At 45.2% G+C, this 15,252-nt stretch overlaps 1 protein-coding gene across 1 annotated transcript in view; it reads right to left on the bottom strand.

The window, feature by feature from the left end:
• The window catches only part of LOC126175885 (acyl-CoA-binding protein homolog), a 127,161-nt gene extending 112,968 nt beyond the window's left edge, over positions 1–14,193 (bottom strand). The window contains exon 1 of the mRNA XM_049922932.1: positions 14,098–14,193. The gene's annotated coding sequence lies outside the window, so the exon portion shown is untranslated. The remainder of the gene's footprint in view (positions 1–14,097) is intronic.
• Positions 14,194–15,252: the final 1,059 nt, after the last annotated feature.

The following is a 15,252-nucleotide window of genomic DNA, read 5'->3' as shown; positions in this document are numbered from 1 at the left end:
CTCTTCAGTCGAATCACACAGCTGGTCTGATGTTCCGTATGGTCGTATTTTTGTCATTATGTGACACTGCAGAAATGTATGAAACGCCTTCTGGAAGTGAAGGTGCACTGCATCAACATGGGCGCCAGTGTCTACTTTCTGGGTTTCGTGGGCGAACAGAGTGAGCTAGGTTTCACACAGTCGTCGTTTGCGGAATCCATGTTGATTGCTAACTGTTTCTAGAAGTGTCATAGTACAGGAGCGTAAAATTTGTTTCAAAACTCTACAACAAACCGACGTGAACGATATAGGCTAGAGTTTTGTGCCTCTGTTCGAATATCTTTTATGAAAACGGGAATGACGTGCACCTTTCCCCAGTCACTAGCAACACTTCACTGCTGTCCGCTGTACAAGCATCCGTGAAGTTGAGTTCATCATGCAGATGTTTCCAGCACGTAAAAATGGGAACAGTGAATAACGGTAGTTGTCTGGAAGGCAGAAATCGTGAAGCTGCCTCGCAGAAACTTACATAATGTGTCTTCTGTCCTTTTGTACCATGCCTGGAAAGTGGAAGGGTAAGAGAAGTTCGCTGGTGCCAGCGTAAAAGGGATCGCAAGATATTCCGTAAAGAAAGCTGGTTCAGTGGAAATACTACTATGATGGGGTAGGCTAGAAATAGTCGTCGGTCGTTGATAGCCAACTGACTCACAGAGTCTGACTCACATCGGGTAACTGAATGCATCCATTACCAGGAAGGTGATGTATAGTTCCCAGAATTCTTTCGTCTGATAATTTAAAATAAAAAATAAAAATTACCTGGCCATTGCGGGCAACCGTTTGAAGATTATGAGAGTGACCGTCAAGGAGCCTCGTTTGAATCTTTGAAAATGTGGCTGGTGGTCTCAGATCGTAAACGAAAGTTCCTAATTCCACCACGGCATCGGCCATCGGTGACGAAGGCCCTTGGAGACTGGCTTCACATCATTGTAGTGCCGATGATTGTAATTGTTACAACTCAAAGATCATCGTCAATAAGTTGAGATGCGTAGAGAGGAAAAGTGACGTTGGAAATGTTAGTGTTCCAGTTTGCCTTCTGGAATGCCCGAAGGTTTGGTGGAGGAGTGAGGAAGGGAGGGGGCAGGGGGAGCGGTTTGTCAGGACTGAGAACTGGTCACTGTCACAGACATAATTATGTACAGCCCACTGTGAACTGTAATAGGATGACTAAGTTGGACGAGCAAAGTGCAAGATCAACGACTGAGAACGAGCCATGTGCTACTATGATATATGTAGTGTATCCGTCATTGAGATAACACAGTTCAAAATCATCAAGCAACTTTTTGATGAGGAGATCCCTACCAGCTTGTCTAGAAGTCCTCCACAGGGGGTTATGTGCATTTAAGTCACTAAGTTGCAAGAAAGGTGGAAAGGAGTTGCTCCATCAGGTTAAGCAACACGATATGTTACAAATTATGATGATAACGGTGGTTTGAACACGAACAGTCATCATCTCCAACTGTGTTTTGAGGGGCAGCCGTTCGCTATAGACAATCGACTGAACAGGCGTACAGTGCAGATCCATCTGGACACCCTCTTGGGGTACGCACGATCCTACGGTGAACTTCGTATAAGTTGATATTGGAACAGATATTAGCAGAAAGATAGGTTTAGTGCATGGCCATTCAGTTGCAGCATAGAATTTTGTTATTTGATGGTCTATAATCTGATCAAGAACTTTGCCTCTCCTCCATGTTTGTCTTATACTCGCTTTGAAAATTTTTTTCACTAGCGGAATTCGATATGGCTACTTCCATGAAAAGTTTGAGTGCAGCAACATGCATTAGCAAAATCTTATTCGGAGGCATACCATACATTACATCAATTACAGTAATATACTCGCTGGGTAAGTGCTCACGTCTCTAATATTTTCTTGGGAATCTGCCACATTATTCTCCTGAAATCTTTTTAATATATTCTCACTACATTTTCGGCTCTCGTTCTTCGTATTTCATTACCGAGAATGGGTAAGGCGTAGCTCAACAACAGTTTGAAAGACATCCACAAGCTCATAGGCCGCACAGTCTGGGGGCGCCTTTTCTGTGCGGCCCCCCACGTCTGAGGTTCGCGTCCTCTCTCGGGTATGAGTGAGTGTGTTATCCGTAGCGTAAGATAGCCTAAGTTAGATTGAGTAGTGTGTAGGCTTAGGGACCGGTGACCTCAGCAGTTTGGTCCCATAAGACCTTACCACAAATTTCCAAATTTTCCAGGCTCATAGCCTGACACGCGGACCATAACGTTAACGTTCGCTGCTCTCAACTTCACCGTTTATTGCGAAACGTTTAGTGTACTTAATTTTGTATCAGGTACTTTATTTACTTTTCCGTGTTTGCAGTGAGGTTAAAGTTGAGATAATAGTAATATCTATATTAGCACAAGGTTTTCGTTATCTACGGTCAAGATATCGAATTGCCTTTGACGTGTACCCACCGGGTAGGCAGCTTCAACGACATTAGCAAACACCAGGCGCGCCTTTGCTCCATTGCTGTCCACTGGTACGCCTTTGAAGTATATCTGCGATTTATTTTCTACGAAGTGATGTAAAAAACACTGTCGATGAATGTCTCGCTTTATCGCTGCTTTGTGAGTGAGACTATTACAGGAATGGTGTCGCACACAAGAAGGGCCCAAATTTGTTTATCGGTTGAGCAGTCTTCTAGATGTGTTTTCACGACGTTACTGTGTTAACTGTACGTGAAGTAAGTAGCAGGAACGATATTTATGACCAAACACACCGAACGCGGTGGCGGCATGGTTAAAGTAATACGTTCCAGTCGCCAATGTTCTTCCAACCAATCGCGAACAATTGTGGCCCGGTGACATGGAGCATTGTCATCTAGAGAAGTTTCACCGTTGTTTCGGAACATGGAGTCTTATGAATTGCTGCAAATGGCCTCCAAGTAGCCGAAGATAACCATTTCCAGTCAACGATCGGTTCAGTCGGGCCAGAGGAATCAGTACTTCCATGCAGACATATACAGGGTGAGTCACCTAACGTTACCGCTGGATATATTTCGTAAACCACATCAAATACTGACGAATCGATTCCACAGACCGAACGTGAGGAAGGGGCTAGTGTAATTGGTTAATATAAACCATTAAAAAATGCACGGAAGTATGTTTTTTAACACAAACCTACGTTTTTTTAAATGGAACCCCGTTACTTTTGTTAGCACATCTTAACATATAAACAAATACGTAATCAGGCCGTTCGTTGCATCGAAAAATGTTAATTACATCCCGAAATATTGTAACCTAAAGCTGACGCTTGAGTACCACTCCTTCGCTGTTCGATCGTGTGTATCGGAGAGCACCGAATTACGTAGGGACCCAAAGGGAACGGTGATGGACCTTAGGTACAGAAGAGACTGGAACAGCACATTACGTCCACATGCTAACACCTTTTTATTGGTCTTTTTCACTGACGCACATGGTAATGTACATGTGCGTCAGTGAAAAAACCAATAAAAAGGTGTTAGCATGTGGACGTAACGTGCTGTTCCAGTCTCTTCTGTACCTAAAGTCCATCACCGTTCCCTTTGGATCCCTACGTAATTCGGTGCTCTCCGATACACACGATCGAACCGCGGAGGAGTGGTACTCAAGCGTCAACTTTAGGTTACAATATCTCCGGATGTAATTAACATTTTTCAATGCAACAAACGGCCTGATTACGTATTTGTTTATATGTTAAGATGTGCTAACAAAAGTAACGGGGTTCCATTTAAAAAAACGTAGGTTTGTGTTAAAAAACACTTCCGTGCATTTTTTAATGGTTTGTATTAACCAATTACACTAGCCCCTCTCCTCACGTTCGGTCTGTGGAATCGATTCGTCAGTATTTGATGTGGTTTACGAAATATATCCAGCGATAATGTTAGGTGATTCACCCTGTATAATAGCATTGTCCATCAGCCTCGTATCCTTACAAAATAGAATTAATAGAATGGATGGAGAACATCCAACGAAGAAAGTCGCGTTCCGTCAAGGGACCGTACACTGTAATGAAGTCATGGGATAGCTATATGCAAATATACAGATGGCGATTGTATGGCGTACACAAGGTATAAAACGGCACTGCATTAGCGAAGCTGTCATTTGTACTCAGGTGCTTCATGTGAATAGGTTTCCGACTCGTTCATGGCCACATGTCGGGAAGTAACTAGATTTCGAACGGGGAATGATAGATGGAGCTAGAGGCATGGGACATTCCATCACACCGTTATGGAGCGACCACCAGCTTGCACAGTGCCTTGTTGACAACTTGAGTCCATGGTTTCGTGGGGTCTGCAACACACTCAAACCTTAAAATCAGCTCTTACCAACTAATATCGGGACTTATGTGACCAGGCCACGGTTTTCCAGTCGCTCCAACCGAAATGGTCACGAGCCCAGGAGTGGCGCTGTAGGCGATGCCGTGGTGTTAGCAAAGGCAATCGCGTCGGTCGTCTGTTGCCATAGCCTATTAACGCCAAATTTTGCAGCATTTTCCTAACGGATGCGTTCGTCGTGCGTCCCACGGTTATTTCACGTAGTGTCGCTTGTCTGTTAGCACTCACCTCTCGGTCGCTAAGTTGAAGGCTGTCGGCCACTGCGTTGTCCGTGGTGAGAGGAAATGCCCGAAATTTGCTATTCTCAGCACTCTTGAATATCGGATATCGGAATACTGAATTCCTTAACGGGTTCTGATATGGAATGTCCCATACATATTAGTTCCACCTATCATTCCGCTTTCAAAGTCTGTTAATTCCTGTCGTGCGGCCATAATCGCGTCGGAAACCTATTCTAGTGAGCCACCTGAGCACAAATGACAGCTCCGCCAATGCACTGCCCTTTTATACCTTGTGTACGCTATACTACCACCGTCTGCATATTTGCACATCGTTATCCCATGACTTTTGTCACTCCAGTGTACGATCACATGACGGAACGCAACGTTCTTCGTTGGACCTTCACTATCCATTCTATCAATACTACTTTATTAGGATCCTGTGGTGTCACCGCCAGACACCACACTTGCTAGGTGGTAGCTTTTAAATCGGCCGCGGTCCGCTAGTATACGACGGACCCGCGTGTCGCCACTGTCAGTGATTGCAGACCGAGCGCCGCCGCACGGCAGGTCAAGAGACTCTTCCTAGCACTCGCCCCAGTGGTACAGCTGACTTAGCGAGCAATGGTTCACTGACAAATTACGCTCTCATTTGCCGAGACGATAGTTAGCATAGCCTTCAGCTACGTCATTTGCTACGACCTAGCAAGGCGCCATTTATCTTTTGCTGGTTATCTTGTAAAGCCTGTACCGTCAGACCTATGTTCACCAAATATGGATTAAAGTTAAGTATTACATCAACTACGTACTTTATTTGCTAATATAAAAAACCTTAACTGTTCCAGACCTCACGCCAGTCTGCGTGAGCTTAACGCGTGGCTTTCGGCATCCTCGCATAGTGACTTGGCTGTCTTGCCAAGTCACAACAGATCCCACGCTCATAATCAATGCTCAAAATATGATATTGTTATTGTTAAGAAAAAGGGAAGGGAGACCAACAATATCAAAAATAACTTTACATAATACTAGTTAGTATAATGCTGGATACACATTTGCTCGATCCATTTAGGATCAATTCACATGCCAAATATTTCAAGAACTTATTTTCAATCTTTCATCAATTATACCGAGCGAAGTAGCGCAATGATAAGAAACTTTTTTTGGAGGACCGCGATTAGTATCACTGTCTTAACACACCGACTGTTAATGTTATTTCCGTCAACCGATTAACGCGAATGCCGGGATCGCTCCTCTAAAGAGACTCGACCGATTCCCTGCCCCATCTCTCGCAAATTCAAGCTTCTACTCCGTCTGTAATGAAGTTGTCGTAGACGTAATGGTATACCCTAATCTTCCTTTTTTCCTAGTGAGCAACAGACTGGAGTACAGTACTACCTACCACATGTTAAAAACAGGTAGGAAGACTTACTCGAAAAAAAAAGTGGTCCGTATTTATGGTAGGTTTCGGTTTCTTCTGCCCAATCAAAAAATGCTTGCCGATTGAATGTGGGAGCGTAGAGGAAGGGATACTGCATTGGACAAGAATACACTGACACCTACCCAGTAGCGTATTGCCCCCCCCCCCCCCACCTCACTTTCCCTCCTCTCCCTTTTCATAAACAGAAAGTAAAATTAGGGGTGAACATCTCGTCGACGATGAGGTCATGAGAGACTTAGCTCAAGCTCGGATTGCCTTATTAAAGTGCCGTCTTGTCCACCCATTATGACATTACATAACGAAAATTTCTTCTACAAAAATCAACATGGATTCCGCAGGTAGAGATCTTGCGAAACTGAGCTCGCTTTTTTCTTCCATGAAATATAAAGCGTCCTAGATGAAGTCGCTCAGGTTGATGCTGTGTTCCCTGACTTCCGCAAGGCATTCGATAGAGATTGACACTGTCGCTTAGCGAACAAGTCGCTTAGCGAACAAAATACGAACTTACTTCGTATCTGTCTTTGTGATCGTTATCAGGACTTCTTTATAGAAGACAATCAACAAGTTCTTAATGGGACAAAATCGACAGGTGCCGAGGTAACTTCGGGAGCAGCCGAAGGTAGTGTTATTAGGGCTTTATTGTTTATAATTTATATTTATGATCTTCTTCAAACTCCGTCCGAACAGGCCTCTGAGGGCCCAACGATACCGACCGACCACCGTGTCATCATCAGCCCGAAGTGCGCGCATGTGGAGTGGCGTAGGGTCAGCACAACGCTGTCCCGGCCGGTGTCAGTTTTCGTGACCTGCAGCCGGTACTACTCGGTCAAGTAGCTCCTCAACTGGCCTCACAAGGGCTCAGTGCACCCCGATTTCCAACAGCGCACGAAATACTAGGATTGTTAGCCACGCCCGACGGTGCATAACTTCGGTGATCCGACGGGCGGTGTGTCAGTCGCGGCATGTAATAATGATCTAGTGGAGGCAGTTGCTGGACGATGCTATTGTGCATTGCAAAGGTGCAACGCCGAAAGAAGTAAGAAGCGAAATGCAGAAAGACCTGAAGGAGATTGACGATTGATAGGAAGTTGATCCTGAAGTTAAATAAATGTAAGATAATGCCCATAAATTGGGCGAAGAAACCCAGTACTGTTCGATTCCACTGTTACGTTATGCTAACCGGGGACCTAGAAACGACGGAGAGACTCCGTCCCCGCCGCAGCCACAGTGGTCCACAACCCCACGACGGCTACTGCAATCCACTTCACCCCTCCGCAGCCCCACACCGAACCCAGAGTTATTGTGCGGTTCGGCCCCCGGTGGACCCCCCTTGGAACATCTCACACCAGACGAGTGTAACCCCTATGTTTGCGTGCTAGAGTAATGGTGGTGTACGCGTACGTGGAGAACTTGTTTGCGCAGCAATCACCGACGTAGTGTAGCTGAGGCGGAATAAGGGGAACCAGCCCACCTTTGCCGAGGCAAATGGAAAACCGCCTAAAAGCCATCCACAGAGTGGCCGGCTCACCGGACCTCGACAGAAATCCGCCGGGCGGATTCGTGCCGAGGACCAGGCGCTCCTTCCCGTCCGGAAAGCCGTGCGTTAGACCGCACGGCCAACCCGGCGAGCTAATGATCTCATAAAAAAAATTGTTGGAAAACCAGATGCCAGGCTGAGATTCATTGGGAAAAATCTTAAGGAAATGTAATTCATGCACAAAAGAAGCGACCTACAAAACGTTCGTTCGACCTATTCTTGAGTACTGTTCTACAGTCTGGTACCCTTAACCATGAGTATTAATAGAAACAGAGAAGATTCTGCATCTTCAATAAGACAATACTGTTCGTCGCTCCAAAATCAAGTTGTCATGATTTGCGAAACACCCTGCCGACATTACGGAGCTCACGTGATTACTCAGGTCGCCTGCTGTTGATTGAGCATACCTATGACGCCATCTAGCGAGATGTGTACCCTTTGGACCCAGTTCCAGCCAGCATATGTGATTTATGGACGGTTGTTGGGTGGTTATGCTTCACAATGACTTTCCAACGCTTCCAGTGTTTCGAGGAGTCAGTGCGACGTTGCGTCCCGTCGTCATCAGTCCTACGTCTAAATTTACATATATACTCCCCAAGTACCAGGGTACTTCCGGTACTACTATCTGATCGTCCCATCCCTGAAACATTTATGAACAAGTGAGAAAGATTGTTGGCATGTCTCCGTATGAGCTCTAATTTCTCCGCTTTTCTCGTCGTAGTCATTTCGCGAGGCTCCTGTTGGGGAAAGTAACGTGTTGTCCGAATTTTGTTGGAACGTACGCTCTAGAATGTTCAACAGTGCACCTTCCCTGATGCAAAACGCCTCTTTTGTAGCGTCCAACAGGAGTTGCTTTTTTTTTTTTTTTTTTTTTAAAAAAAAAAGGGTCTACGTAACACTCTCGCGGTGAGTAAACGATCCCGTGACGAAAAGCTCCACACTTTATTGGATAGACGTTGAGGTCAGAAGGTGCAACAACTTTAATCGGGAGAGCAACGATGCCCATAATGGTACATGGAAACGGGCGCTTGATGCTGAAAGGCAGTAGATAAATGAACTAACAGTGAGTCATGCACCATCTAATGAAATCAAGAATGTTGCCAATATTCTTGCATCACAGACGTTGATATACTCTCTCGTAGCATATGGGAGTTCCGTGACCTTGTGCCGTCTCCACGGCGTAATTCGGCCTGCTAAATGAAGTAACGCACGGTCTACAGATAACTCCTGACAGTAACGACGGAAGATGTCTGAATACAAATCAGACGCGGCTACAAGTGCGTGAAGCATTTATTCAAGAATGTCGCGGCGAAAACTATGTCGTCAATGGGATATTTGTGAGGATATTCCGTGTACACGTAATTTATTTAATTGTCGGCGATGCCCAACTGTATCGGATCTTTGTGGAAGCCAAGGACCACAGCATGAACGTGTGCTCCTGTGCTTACGACCTTCTGAACCTCGTGAACTAACAAAGCAAGCTGCGTTTCACGCAGTCAGTGCTTGCTGAAATCATACTCGTTCCTGAATAGGAGTCGTTCCGTCTACGAAAATGTCATCATAGACGAACATAATATACAGGGTGTCCCACGGAGAATGGTCACAATTCAGGGATACGACAGGAATGTTCATCTGAAGCTAAAACCTTCATATTGTGGAAGCCAATAGTTTCGAAGATAGAACATATTTAGTTCACATTTCTTTTTATGCCATAGTGGCGCTCATGTATGTGCCTTACCCACGCAACTTCTTTGATGTTTTACTCTAACCTAACGTACCCCGTTGCTCTCTTTGCTCAATTCGATTCTCGGGCGGATCGGGGTTTCCTCTGCCGGGGAATGCGTGTTTGTGTTGTCATAATCATTTCATCATCATTGGGGAAAGTGGCGAGACTGGACGCTGAAAGGATTGGGAATTTGTACGGGTGCTGATAACCGCGCAGTTGACCGCCCACAAACCATATCATCATTATCGTCTCTGGTAGGAATCTCTTTCTACCATTCAACTGGCCCTTGGACGAGTCCATGATGTGAGCGAAGTGATGGGAGGGACTGAGAGTGTATCAGACAGATCCATCGGTTTAACTGCGTCTGTACAAGCGCTGAATAAAATGCCAGACATGTACACTAATAAATAATATGCAGGTAACTGGTGTGGTATCGATAGCTACAATGCCGCGTCGTAGGTAAAAGTTCCTAGGTTGGCACCACGACACAGACACCGACGGCAGCGCCCGCTAGCCGGCGCTGTGCAGCTCTACGAGCACCGCTCCGGATTCAGTCCATTTGATCAGGAGCAGAACTTAGCTTTTACTTCATAGGCGATTAGCCAGGACAGACTTTGCCTTTGTTAACTTCAATGATAGTTTGTCCAACTACTAGTAACTGTTAGCTTTCATACGTAAACAGCTCCGCACCTACGCGCTCATCTGTCCGCAAAGTTAAGTAATACTATAATTTGTGTATGTTCATACACCAGTAAATGAGCTTTAACGTATACGCAGTACCGAAGTACTTCAGTTTCTCCTGCTCCTACTTCCGTCCTTCACTCTCAGCCTATTTTGCAGAAGCAATTCACAGGAGCAGATCCGCGCGCCACGTATACAGACGGGATACAAAAAAGGTGTATGTTTACAGTTTATGCGGTGGTTGTATGCTGCTGTCGAAGAATACCGTCGGCACTTTCCGATATTTCGAATTCCAGAACGTGAAACAGGTATTCTTTTAAGTTCCAAATCTTCTTCAGAACGTGTATTTCAACAATCTGCAGGAACACCAACACATTGTTGGAATAGTGCAACTGGTCCCGCCACCCACACATTGCGACTTTCTGCACGAATCAGTCTCCCACGAACGTATGATGGCGACCATTACATGCGGAAAACTTGTACCCGTTTCACGTACAACGTGTCCACAATATTCTCATTGGTGACAGTGCCATTTGCTTCCATTAGTAGGCCGGCCGCGGTGGTCTAGCGGTTCTAGGCGCTCAGTCCGGAACCGCGCGACTGCTACGGTCGCAGGTTCGAATCCTGCCTCGGGCATGGATGTGTGTGATGTCCTTAGGTTAGTTAGGTTTAATTAGTTCTAAGTTCTGAGGGACTGATGACCACAGATGTTAAGTCCCATAGTGCTCAGAGCCATTTGAACCACTTTGAGCTTCCATTAGTATTATTCACCGACGGAACCACGTTTACGCGGAAAACAATAAACAACACAAGTGGAACCATTGATCGCTGCAAGAAAATCCATAGGCTAGAGTGCAAACTAGTTTCTGAGTTCGTTTTTCGATCAGTGTTTGGTTGGTTGGTTTGTTTGGGGGAAGAGACCAAACAGCGAGGTCATCGGTCTCATCAGATTAGGGAAGGATGGGGAAGGAAGTCGGCCGTACCCTTTCAAAGGAACCATCCCAGCATTTGCCTGGAGCGATTTAGGGAAATCACGGAAAACCTAAATCAGGATGGCCGGACGCGATCAATGTTTGGTGCGGCATGATATGCAACATGTTGATAAAAAAGGAAAGTAAATTCGGCGATTAGGCCCTAAAGGTCACGCGATAGTTGACTGACTGTCGTGCCATCTTCAGTGAGGTATGCGGTCAGCACATCGCACTCCCGGCGGTTGTTAACGTTTCCACCCTGGAGCCGCTACCTCTCAATCACGTAGCTCCTTAATTGGCATCGCGAGGCAGAATTCACCTCGGTCCAGTCGTTCAGCCAAGGAAACATCCTTGGCAGTATCAGAAATCGATCCCGGATCCCCCACGCATGAGCGTCCGTCGTGTAGACCCCTCGGCTCCGGAGACAGACTAATATGTTGATAGTTTCAAAAATGGTTCATATGGCTCTGAGCACTATGGGACTTGACTTCTGAGGTCATCAGTCCCCTATAACTTAGAACTACTTAAACCTAACTAAGCTAAGGACATCACACACACCCATGCCCGAGGCAGGAATCGAACCAGGGACCGTAGCGGTCGCGTGGTTCCAGACTGTAGCGCCTAGAACGACTCGGTCATCCCGGCCGGCTGTTAATAGGTCCATCCATTTTAGAAGCTCGAATGAAGGGACGGAATCACTTGAATTTCTTTTTTATTTTTTATTTATTTATTTTTTTTTTTTTTTGAAAATTCGTTTGTTGAACACTTTGATGACTTTCCTTTGCCCACGCATTGCAGTGTACTTCTGCAAGATGAATATTTTACCACACATGTGAGCGTACATCTCGACCACACTTACTCTAATCAGTGGATTAGCCGTGGCAGTACAGCTAACTAGCCACCAAGATCGCCAGACCCTACGACGTTAAATTTTTGTTCCTGTGGTTGGACGAACTCTGATGTGTACAAACGAAAGGTAGTGAACTGCACGGCCGCACCATGGCGATGCTGCCCTCATTAGGAAACCTGTACTGGCACAAATAACATGTTCTCCCAAGAATGCACAAATGCATTGAAGTTGACGTTGCGATGTCCAAACGTTTATTATGAACTGCACAACAGCTGTAATGTGACGTGTACGATAATACTAAGGGGTGTATGTGTTATACTTATTTTAATTGATTGCAAAATGCATGTTTTAATATTTTCTAACTGCTCTGCATAAGTGAACCTGACAATGTACTGAATAATACAGAAAATAAATAGCAATGGACATTAAATGTGTTTCATCTCGGAAATCATTCGAAACTGGTTACATTTCCACATGTAGTTTTTTTGCTTCAAATGATCGTTCCTGTCATATCGCTGAATACTGAGCATTCCTCCAGGTACAACCTGTGCATTCCATAATTCTACAAGAAAATAACGCCATTGAGATTAGTTCTGACCTTCGGTCTTGCGAGCCTGCTTACATCTTGCAACGACCTCTGACTTTTTTTTCAGTCGCGTGTTTCTCTTCGTTCTTCCAACGACCTACGGTAGCCGGATGTTAAAAGAGGGATTTTTATTACTTAAAAAAGGTGCGAAATTGTATACTATAATTGGCGCAGTGACACATGCCTTTTATATGACAGCAAAGTGCAGTCTGTAGTAATACTCGACGCAGACAATGAACAATGTTCGTTGGCAGGTGAAATAAGTCAGCACTCACTAGTAATAAAACCTATTAGCAACAAGTTCCTGGTCTGGAAAATTGACAAGCAAATGTCTGAGCTATAAACCCATATTTAGTGAAAGAATGAATATTTTCAGATAGCGAATTTCGAGTCGAAGTAAAATTAGTAAAACTTCTTGGACACTACGATGACAACACGCTCGAAAACAGTTTTTGGTGCACCTAAACTGTTTGTCTTTTGGTGAAAGGTTAGTAGAGAATATCAATTATTGCTGGAGAATTATTTAAGAATGTTGGCTCCATTCGCAACAGGGTGCGTATGTATCGCAAAATTTGGACTATGTTACCAATGAAAACAGAAGAGTGAAACTGAATGCATTTGGAGTACGAATACAGTTTTACATCTAATCTACGCTACACAAACTACCTTACGATAGGTTGAGGAGGATAGTTTGGTAGTGGGTACTTTCCAATTGTAATAGTTCGCAAGAAGAACGATTGCAGGTAGGCCTCCATGTGTGCTCGAATCTCTGTAATTTCACGTCCATGGTCTTTCCGCGAGATATACATAGGAGAAAGCAAGTACTTTGCTTGGGTCACCTTGGAACGTACGCTCTCTGAGCACTGACAGTAAATTACCTCGTAATGCAGAAACCCTCTCTTGCAGCGACTGCCACAATTTGAATGAAGGTGAAGGATTTGCATGAAGACGAAATAAAACTGAATATGAAAATAACGATTAGTACTTTGCTGCATCTGTTGTATCAGTAACTCGTTATTTACAGTTCTAGTAAAACATCCGTTTCCTTTGTTTACCCTTTAAGAAATTATTAAAATTCGAGAACTTGTTCAGTCTAAACTTTAGGGGTACATTTTGTAGGGGAATTGGCTGACATCTAATATCTATCAGGATTAACGATCCTAGAAAGATTGGAAAACATTATGTTACAGCCTTCTGCTACATAAAATAAATACGTAGGTAAGAATTGATTCTGGAGTATCTGTCTTCGGATCTCTTTTGGAACAACACTTTGTGCCATCCTCAGTTAGAATTTTGCGAAGTTCTTTAGAAGAAAGATCTTTTAAAGGCGTGCTCCGGTGATTTGAGCTCCCAAGCGATCTTCGAGATTTATGCGCCTCTCGCGAGAAATTTAAGCCACATCACAAGCGTGAGCGTATGGAATATGTAAACAAATATGTTCCTATCGTCGGCATGATGAATCTTTTTTCATAAGCTGTTCGACAAATAATCGTAGGTGCTATACAGAGCTGATTTTTGTTTCGCTATCTGCGTACGCCTGACTGTAACGCGACGTACTGCTACAGCTATATTTTGTGCAACACGCCAGGTGGCCAAAGTAGTAGCCCACACAGAACAGCAGATGAAGCTGTTTGTGAGGTCGATTTGTGGGCCGGAATGTCGCCACTGTAGCGTATAGTGAGAATGGTGATCACAGAGATGGGAGGTGTGGAGCGCTACTCACCTGTCTGTAGCTTGGAGTTCGTCGCGGGCGAGCGGCAGTAGTGAGCGGACTGACGGCGCAAGCAGAGTGTAGAGCTGTGGCTGGATGCGGCGCGATGGGGAGGGGAGGGGGAAGTTGCTGTGGAGGGGATAGGCCGTCAGTGCCGTGGGCCTCGCTAATCACACGAAATCCGCCCGCCGCGAGTGTGCAATCCCAAAACGCCAACGGACTGCTATTCCACGCTTGTGCCTGAGTGACGGGTCAAAACACGTGCATGTTGAAACACGCCCGTCGTCAAAGAGCGAGTGCGTATTGAGGGTCCACTTAAACTACAGGTATAGCGACACCCCATATATACTTCAGTGAGCCGTCTCTCGGAAGAAAGGATGGTTAGCAGAATGAGATTTTCTCTCTGCAGCGGAGTGTGCGCTGATGTGAAACTTCCTGACAGATTAAAACTGTGTGCCGGACCGAAACTCGAACTCGGGACCTTTGCCTTTCGCGGGCAAGTGCGGTACCATCTGGGCTACCCAAGCACGACTCACGCTCACTCCTCACAGCTTTACTTCTGCCAGTATCTCGTCTCCTACCTTCCAAATTTTACAGAAGCTCTCCTGCGAACCTTGCAGAACTAGCTCTTCTGAAAGAAAGGATATTGCGGAGGAGACATGGCTTAACCACAGCCGGGGGAGAGCTTTACAGGAGAGCTTCTGTAAAGTCTGGAAAGTAGGAGACGAGGTACTGGCAGAAATAAAGCTGTGAGGACGGGGCATGAGTTATGCTTGGGTAGCTGAGATGGTACAGCACTTGCCCGCGAAAGGCAAAGGTCCCGAGTTCGAGTCTCGGTCCGCACACAGTTTTAAACTACCAGGAAGTTTCATATCAGAGCACACTCCACTGCAGACTGAAAATCTCATTCTGGAAACACCTCTCAGGCTGTGGCTAGGCCATGTCTCCGCAATATCCTTTCTTTCAGAAGTGCTAGTTCTGCAAGGTTCGCAGGAGAGCTTTATAAAGGCACATTTGCATGCCGAGCGTGAGTTTCCTCGGAAACGCGAAATATTAATTAAATAAATAATCAGTGACAAATAAATAAAGCCTATGGCACACAACTGCAGCGCTGTGTCGCTGATAAAACAAAAGCACAATTACGTTACTCTTATGTTTGATTAAGAA

This window comes from Schistocerca cancellata, chromosome 3 (assembly GCF_023864275.1).
Source record: "Schistocerca cancellata isolate TAMUIC-IGC-003103 chromosome 3, iqSchCanc2.1, whole genome shotgun sequence".
In the NCBI taxonomy this organism is placed as follows: Eukaryota; Metazoa; Arthropoda; class Insecta; order Orthoptera; family Acrididae; genus Schistocerca; species Schistocerca cancellata.
Note: the sequence above shows the minus strand (reverse complement) of the source record. Positions and strands in the feature narration are given on the sequence as shown.